The following is a 9170-nucleotide window of genomic DNA, read 5'->3' as shown; positions in this document are numbered from 1 at the left end:
GTCTTTTTTCATCTATTTACAGACTATGTTTGTACTTTGGATTTTTAGAACACCTATTCTCTCCATGTTCAAATGAAATAGACAATACAGTTCCCCAAAATTGAGAGCTTATCTGGTATTTGTCACTGTTCACCTCCAATTATTGCATGTTATTACTCTATGCCATCTTTCCTCTTTTGAAATATAATCTTGCTGCAATAAAGAGGCTTCTAATATAATCTAAGTGAAATCAGTAAGTTGATAGAAAGGTTCACGGAAACCCATCTACTCTCCTGTCTTTATGACTGAGGCATCAGAAAGGAACCCTCATCTCCAACAGAAGAACCGTAAGAACTAGAACTGGCAGGAAACAAATGAACAAGGAATCCTTCCTTGGGAGAAATGGGGTCAAGTGGTTAAGCAAGATACAAGAATATGGAACAAAGTGAGCACATTTTAGGTCCTGAAGAACAAAACCCCCAGGACTGATTCCAGTCCTTTTACCAGGCTCCAACTACAGTACAGTTGTAGACCAAGCCTGAGAAAACAAAAAGAAAGTCATGGCACTACTAAATGGGATTTGTGAGCCAAGAATCAACCAGAAGCAGAACAAGAAAAGCATTTAGCAGAAAAGAGGTAATACTTCTTTGGGAGAAAAATTAGGATATGACATTAGAAAGAATTAAAGGTTCTTTTTAATGAATCCACAGGGTCCTCAGTGCCTGAAAAGTTGAGTTATGTAGCACCATATAAACAAAGATCTTCCCCAGAAGGGCAAAAGATGACAGTGTATACTTTATGTAAAATTTCAGATCAAAAGTTGTAGTGATGGGCTAAGCCTGGTGGCTTACATTTTGGACAGGAAAGAATTAGCACAAAATAGGAATAAGGACGTCTTTAAAAAGAAAAGCATATACATTTTTTAAATACTGTAGTAGGCTGAACAATGGCCCCCAAAGATATCCAGGACCTAATCCCTGGAGCCTGTGAATGTTTCCTTCTATGGCAGAAGAAACTTTACAGATGGAAGATTCTTGTGATGGGGATTATCCTGAATTTTCTAGTTGAGCTCTAAACATAATCTCAGGTATCCTTATAGGAGAGGGCAGAGAGAGATTTGATAACAGAAGAGGAGATGTGATGATGGAAACAAGAGACTAGAGTGATCTAAGGAAAGTGTCAGTAAAAGAATGCAGGCAACCTCCAGAAGCTAGAAAAGGTAAGGAAATGCATTCCCCTGATAGCCTTCCATGACTTTTGAATGATTTTAGACTTATGTCTCCAGAATGGTAAGAGAACAAACCTGTGTTGTTTGAAGCCACTGGGTTTGTGACAATTTGTTAAAGCAGAGAGGAGACACTAAGACAAATATGTTTGGGTTTAACTTAATGTTAGGCAGCCTGAGACATAAGAAAGGTAAAATATAAAAATAGACAAATATGCAGTAGTAAATTCTCTAGTATTTTAAAGAACAAAGGTCAACTTCTAAATCTAAACATCATTTGCCCGAAGTTCATTTTGACCACTGCTTTGATTCCTAAAGGGATGTTACACTGGCTATGACTCAGTAACATTCCAGCACTCTTTTGTACATACGCTCTTGGTGCTGCAAGGGCTAGAAGTTTGGGAACTACATTTCCCAGAATGTCTTGCCAGTAGGATATCGACTGAGATTCCATCAAACAGAAGCACTTGCGTGAGATCTGGAAGGCGAGGAGGAGGCAGAATCTACTCTTTCTCATACAGCAGTCCAGACATCTGCAGCAATGGCATCAGTAACAGCTTACTTCCTGGCTTTCTGGTCTACTATCAGGCTTCAGTTGGAATGTAGGCAGCAGCTGACTACAATTTTCTGATTTCTGGGAAGACCTCCCCACTTCCTCCTTCTCTTCTCTGGCCTTTCCTACAATTTTGCAAGCACCTAATTCCCTGGGAAAAAAATGTATTTTTTTCCTTGAAAAACCTGCAGACATCTAGGGTAATTTCTATTCTTCTCATTGAACACTAACTGATGTAAATTAGAATTTAGAAAAGGAAATTATCCTTTTTTAAAAAATCTAGTTATGTTTCCCAACTAAAGTAACTATAAAATATTTTGACATATTGTTTAAACTTCCAAAATATTTCCTAAGCATAATAATTCAGAAAAAAAGAAGTTCTCTTTCATGAGTCTTGAGATTGACTCTATGTGTATAAAGAACAGTAAATAATAATATGGAGAGCATAGGGTTAGTATATGTGAATAGCAACAGGTTGAATATTCGTATTATAAGTACTGTATTACACAGACAATTTGTACAAGTTTGTGCTACTGGGTAGAAGGAAATGCTTCTATATGCCACAGTTCTGGCAATAAGTGAGGGAATAAGAAACCCTGAAGTGGCATTTTGATTTTCCTTTTCTCTTTAGTATTTTTTTTATTATTTCTGAATAATTTAGACATTTGGATAGTTTTTGTTTCTATGCTATCTAATACTATAAGAATTAATCTCTTGCCCATATCCCTCACTTGGTCGATATCAAAGTTAGTTATCACCCTCCTAGTATAAAATTTAGATATTATATACATTTTAATATAACAACCTGAGAGATATAATTCATATAAAATTCACCCTTTTAAAGTACATTCACAGAGTTGTGCAATCATTACCAATATCTAATTTCAGAACATTTCAACACCATAAAAAAAATTTTGCACCCATTAGCAGTCTCTCCTCATTTCACTCTATTCTAGCCCCAAGCAACTACTATCTACTTTTGGTCTCAATGGATTTGTCTATTTTGGACATTTCATATAAATGGAATGATACAGTATGTACTCTTTTGTGATTAGCTTCTTTCATTTAGTATAATGTTTTCAAGGTTCATCCATGACATAGCATGTATCAATGGTTTATTCCTTGTTACTGCCAAATAATTCCACTGAACGGATTTACCACATTTTGTTTATCCACTCATCAATTTATAGATACGAGTTGTTTATACTTTTAGGGCATTATGAATAATGTTGCTGTGAACATTAGTATACAGGCTTTACTGTGGACATATGTTTCCAATTCTTAGATATATACCTAGGGGTAGATTGCTGCCTCATGTGTTAACTCTAAATTTAACATTTTGAAGACTTCCCAGACTGTTTTCCAAAGTAGCGTGATTATAAAATGATACAGCTAACGACATATGAGGGCTTTAATTTCTCCGCATCTTTGCCAATGCTTATTATTTTCCTTTCTAAATTATTACTATTATAGACATCCTAGTGACAAGTGGTATCTCATTGAGATTTTGCATTTCCCTAATGACGATAAGCACCTTCTCATGATCTTATTGGATATTTGTATATACTCTCTGCAAAAATATCTATTCAAATCACTAATTTTTTATTTGGATTATTTGTCATTTTATTTTAGATTGTAGGAGATAATTTTATACTCTGGATTCTAGTCCCTCTATTGAATATATTCTTTGCAAATATTTTCACCCATTCTTTGGGTTATCTTTTTAATTTCTTGATGGTGTTCTCTGAAGCACAAAAGTGTTTATGTTGAAGTTAAATCTACTTTTTTTCTTTTGTCACTTGTGCTTTTGGTGTCATACATAGGAAACCATCACTTAATTCAAAGACAAAGATTTACTCAAATGATTTCTTCTAAGACTTTTATACTTTTAGCTCTTACATTTAGGACTTTGATCCATTTGGAGTTAAATTTAGTATATAGTGTAGTGTAGGAGTCCAATGTTATTCTTTTGCCATATGGATATCCAGTTGTCCCAGTATCATTTATTAAAGAATATTCTTTCTATGGGGAGGGTAAAGCTCAGTGATAGTGTACATTCTTAGCATACATGAGATCCTGGGTTCAACTCCCAGTACCTCCATTAAAAGTAAGTAAATAAACATAGTTACCTCCCTACCCCCACTCACCCCCCGAAAAAAGGAATATTCATTCTATCACTGAGTTTTATTGGTGCCCTTGTCAATACATGACCATAAAAGTAAGAGTTTATTTCTAGATTCTCAAATCTATTGCAATAATCTGTATGTCTATCCTACTGCCAGCAACATACTGTCTTCATTACATAGCACTGTAGTAAGTTTTGACATTAAGCTTTGTAGTAAGTTTTGAAATTAAGAAGTGTGAGTTCCCCAACTTAATTCTTTTTCAAGATTGTTTTGGTTATTCTGGGTCCCTCACATTTCCATATGAATTTTAGGATCAGCTTGTCAATTTCTCCAAAAAAGCCAACTAGTATTTTGTTAGGGAATGCACTGAATGATCTACAGGATCAATTTAGGAAGTACTGCCATCTTAACAATACTAAGCCTTCCAATCTATGAATACAGGATGTCTTTCCAATATTTAGTCTCTTTAAGTTCTCTTCAATCTTTTTATAGTTATCAGTGCACAAGTCTTGCACTTCTTTGTTAAATTTATTCCCAAGTACTTTTTTTTATGCTGTTGTTAATTAGTTTTCTTAATTTCATTTTGATATTACTCATTGCTAACATGTAGAAATACAACTGATTTTTGTATACTGACATTGTATCTTGCAACCTTGCTAATTTTATTAGCTATGACAGTTTTTTAGTAGAATCCTTAGGATTTTCTATATACAAACCATGTAACCTGCAAATAGAGATAGCTTTACTTCTTCATTTCCAATCTGGATGACATTTATTCATTCATTTTTAGGACACAAAGTTTGCTTTAAATATTTCTTTGGAGGAGGGGACACTCATACTTCTACTGAAGAGAAAAACTTTTACAATCCAGAGATCTTTTACTTTTTTAGACTTACCATGCCATGAATTTATAGGGAATGGGTTCCAGCAGCTCTGGCTCCATTCTGTTGTTTCTCAAAGTGTGCTTCTCTGCATGGAGCCAGCTGTTGCTTCAGTTGAACCCAATTACGTTTCTCTTTGGATTCCTTCTTTTCCTGATCATTCTCCTTCACATGTTCTAAGAAGCTACTTCAGCTCTTAGAATACTTAATATGCTCAATATGTACACTAATTATCTTGGCAAGAATCTTGCCCTTAACTTGTTCTTTTACAGTGCCAACAGCATGATGGAAAACACTGTAGATTCTTCCAGTTTTGCCACAATAACATTTGTGGGGCATCCCTTTTCGAATAGTGCCCATTGTGATGTCTACAATATCACCTTTATTGTAGATTCACATGTATGTGGCCAAAGGAGTAACACCATATTTTGTAAAAAGCCTAGAGAACATACAATGGGTGCCTCTCCTCTTTCTCTCTGTGTTAGTCATCGTCATTTTGGCAAATTAACTGGATGATGGCAGTTCCAGCCAAAAGGCTGGTTGTCTTTTATTTCTTTGTCTTGCCTCATTACCCTGCCTAGAACATCCAGTCCAATGTTGAATTGAAGTGACAAGAGCAGGCATTCTTGTCTTAACACCATACGAGGAAAGTATTCAACATTTTACCATTAAATATGATAACTGTGGGTTCTTTAGAGTTACCCTTTATCCTGTTGAGGAAGTTCCCCTTTAATCTTAGTTTTCTGAATTTTTCTTTTAATCATTAAAGAGTACAAGATTTTGTCATATTGCTTTTCTCCATCTACTGAGATGCTTAGTGATTTTTGTTCTTTATTCTATTAATAGATTGTAATTCATTGATTTCAGATACTAAACCAACCTTGCATTCCTGAGATAAACCTTCTTGGTCATGTTGTGTAACTGTTTTTTTGGTTTTTGTTTTTTGTTTTTTTTTTTTAATATTGCTGGATTCAATTTGCTAGTATTTTGTTGAGAATTTTGATATCTGTATCTATATGGGATATCAGTCTTAAGTTTTCTTTCTTTCCACATCTTTGACTAGTTTTGGCATCAAGGTAATACTAGACTAATAGAATGAGGTGGGAAGTGTACTGGTTTCCTACAGCTGCTCTAAAACATTACCACAAGAAAGTGGCTTAAAACAACAAAAATTTATTCTCCTATACTTTTGGATGCCAAAAGTCGAAAATCAGTTTTACTGAGCTCAAATCAAGATGTTGGCAGGCTATGCTCACTCCAGAGACTCTAAAGGAGAATCCACTCCCTACCTCTTCCAGCTTCTTGTGGCTTGCCAGCATTCTTTGACTTTGCCCAAAAGGTAATATTTATATTAGAACATGAATATCTTTTGGGGGGTTATTTTTAGCCTGCCACAGAAACCGTTACCTCTTCTACATTTTGGAAGAATTTGTGAAAGAGTGGTATTCACTTTTTTAAACATTTGTTAGAATTCACCAGTGAAGCCACCTGGGCCTGAACTTATCTTTGTGGAAAATTTTTAAATTATATAGCTAATCTCTTTACTTGTTACAGGTCTTCTCCAATTTTCTATTTCTTCTTGAGTCAGTTCAGTAATTTGTGTGTTTTTAGGAATCTGTCCCTTTCATCTAAGTTACCTAATTTGTTGGGATATAGTCATTTGTGTATTTCCTTATAATCCTTTCATTTCCTTAAGGTCAGTAGCGACATCTCTTTCACTTCTGGTTTTAGTAATTTGAGTTTGATTTTTTTTTTCTTGGTCAATCTAGCTAGAGGTTTGTCAGGGTTTTTTTTTTTTTGGTTTTTTAAAAAAAATTCAGTTTCATTGATTTCTCTAGTATGTTTCTATTCTCTACCCGTCTGTTTCTACTCTAATCTTTATTTCCCTTACCAGTGGTCTTTATTTCTTCATGTGGATTCAAGTTACTTTCCAGGGTCCTTTCATTTCACATAAAGGATTCCCCTTAGTATTTTTTGTACGATAGGCCTACTAGCAACAAATTCTCTCAGTATTTCTTTCACCACTTTGAATATGTTATACCATTGCCTCCTGGCCTCCCTGGTTTCTTCTAAGAAACCAGCTATTATTCATATTAAACACCCCTTATATGTGATTAGTTGCTTCTCTCACTGCTTTCAGTAGTCTTTGGCTTTCAACAGTTCTATCAGTTTCAACAGGATGTATCTAATGTGGATCTCTTTGAATTTACTCCACTTGGACCTTGCTAAGCTTCTCACATATGTAGGTTAATTATTTTCATCTTATTTTGAAGTTTTGGACATTATTTCCTCAAATATTCTTTCAGCCCTTTTTTCTCTCTCCTCTCCTGGTACTCCTATTACGCATTTGATAATATACATCATGGTCTCCCCATATCACTGAGTATCTACTTATTCTTTTTTTTCTTTCTGTTTGTCAAGACTATAAAATCTCACTTGACCTATCTCCAAATTCTCTGATTCTTTCTTCTGCTAGTTCAAATTGGCTTTTGAGCTCAAGTAAATTTTTTCATTTCAGTTATTGTAGTTTTCAACTCCAGATATTCTATTTGATCCTTTTTTCTAATTTATTTTTATTGCTATTCTCTATTTGATGAGACATTGCTCCTATACTTTTAATTCTGTAGACATGGTTTCCTTTAGTGCTTTGAACATGTTTGTAACTTATTTAAATTCTGTCTAGTAATTTATGGTGTTCTAGTAATGTGGGAGCGTCCTCAGGATCAGTTACATATTGACTTCTTTTTTTCACCCCTGTGCATGGGCCATACTTTTTTTTTTTTTTTTTTTTTGCACATCTTCAAATAATATATTATGGCAAAAACTAAGTATTTTAAATAATATAATATGGAAACTCTGGAAATCAGATCTTGTCTCCAAGGATTTTTTTGTTGTTGCTGTTTGTTTAATCAGTTTCCTGGACTAATTCTATAAAATCTATATTCTTTGTCATGTGTGGACGCTGATGTCTTTGCTCAGTTAGCTTTAAATCAACTAACAACTGGATGGAGATTTACTTAAATGTATTGAACCAATAAGTCTCCAAGCATTTGCCAAGGGGTTCTATGTGAGTTATTCCTTCAACATCATGCAGGTAATTTACTACACTACCTTAGTCTTCACGTCCTCCTTGAGCAGAATTTCAGGTCAGCCACAAGTGAAATACAAGAGCTTTCTCAGATTATTCCTACACATGCATACAGCTTTGCATTTGTGTGGCCTTCTAGATTCCCAGGAATATGTCAGAGCTTTTCAAAAACCCCTATGAACATCTCATTACCTACTTTTTCCTTTTAAGTTTTTGGCCAGCTTCCTGTGTGGGCCAAATATATTATCACTACATCAGACAGCTGTAATTCTAAATAACTGCCACTGATTATTTTTGACAAATGCTTCAAGGCAAAAAGGCTGTTAGCATTGAGCCAGTCAGGTCAAATAAAGACAAGTTCTGCAAGCCACTATAGAAAACATTAAGGAGATTCCTTTAAAAAATAAAAACAGAGTTACCATATGATCCAGCAGTCCCACTCCTGGGCATATATCCAGAGAAAACTCTAACTCAAAAAGACAAATGCACTCCAATGTTCATAGCAGCACTATTTACAATAGCAAAGACATGAAAGCAACCTAAATATCCATCTACAGATGAATGGATAAAGAAGATATGGTACATATGTGGGGATGGGGTGTAGAAGACTACTACACAGTCATAAAAAAGAATGAAGTAATGCAAATAGCAGCAACATGGATGGACCTAGAGATTATCATACTAAATGAAGTAAGTCAGATAGAGAAAAAAATTCATATGTCACTTATTTTTGGAATCTAAAAAAAAAATGATATATACTAACTTATTTACAAAACAGGAAAAGACTCACATACATAGAAAACAAACTTATAGTTACCAAAAGGGAAGGTGGGAAAGGATAAATTCAGAGTTAGGGATTAGCAGATACCAACTACTATATATAAAATAAATAAGAAAAAAAGGTCTTACTATACCACAGAGAACTAGATTCAATATCCTGTAATAACCTATAATGAAAAAGAACATGAAAAAGTATATACATTTGTGTGTGTGTGTGTATACTGAATCACCACACTGTACACCAGAAACTAACACAACACTATAAATCAACTATATTTCAATTTAAAAAAAAAAAGTTCTTCCAAAGAGATTTCCAGGGAACTGATAAGCCAATAATGACAACTGTCTGGGAATAGGACTTTTTAAGAATTTTCAAACCTGTTCTGCCTCTCAGTAACTACTAGGCTGCTGATTTTCTTGGCTTCCATGATTTTAAGGCTGGTAAGAGGGCGATGGGACAGGGCAAATTAAAACACCACAAATCTCACTATTCTTACCAAGATTTAAACATTTTTCTTAAAAAAGTGGTCCTCAAATA

General features: G+C 34.5%; 1 pseudogene; it reads right to left on the bottom strand.

Moving 5' to 3' along the window:
* Positions 1 to 3572: 3572 nt before the first annotated feature.
* LOC123612045 (large ribosomal subunit protein eL21-like) lies at positions 3573 to 8271 on the bottom strand (annotated as a pseudogene).
* Positions 8272 to 9170: the final 899 nt, after the last annotated feature.

The sequence above is a fragment of the Camelus bactrianus genome, chromosome 15 (assembly GCF_048773025.1).
Source record: "Camelus bactrianus isolate YW-2024 breed Bactrian camel chromosome 15, ASM4877302v1, whole genome shotgun sequence".
In the NCBI taxonomy this organism is placed as follows: Eukaryota; Metazoa; Chordata; class Mammalia; order Artiodactyla; family Camelidae; genus Camelus; species Camelus bactrianus.
The sequence above is the reverse complement of the archived record's forward strand: the minus strand, read 5'-3'. Positions and strand labels throughout refer to the sequence as shown.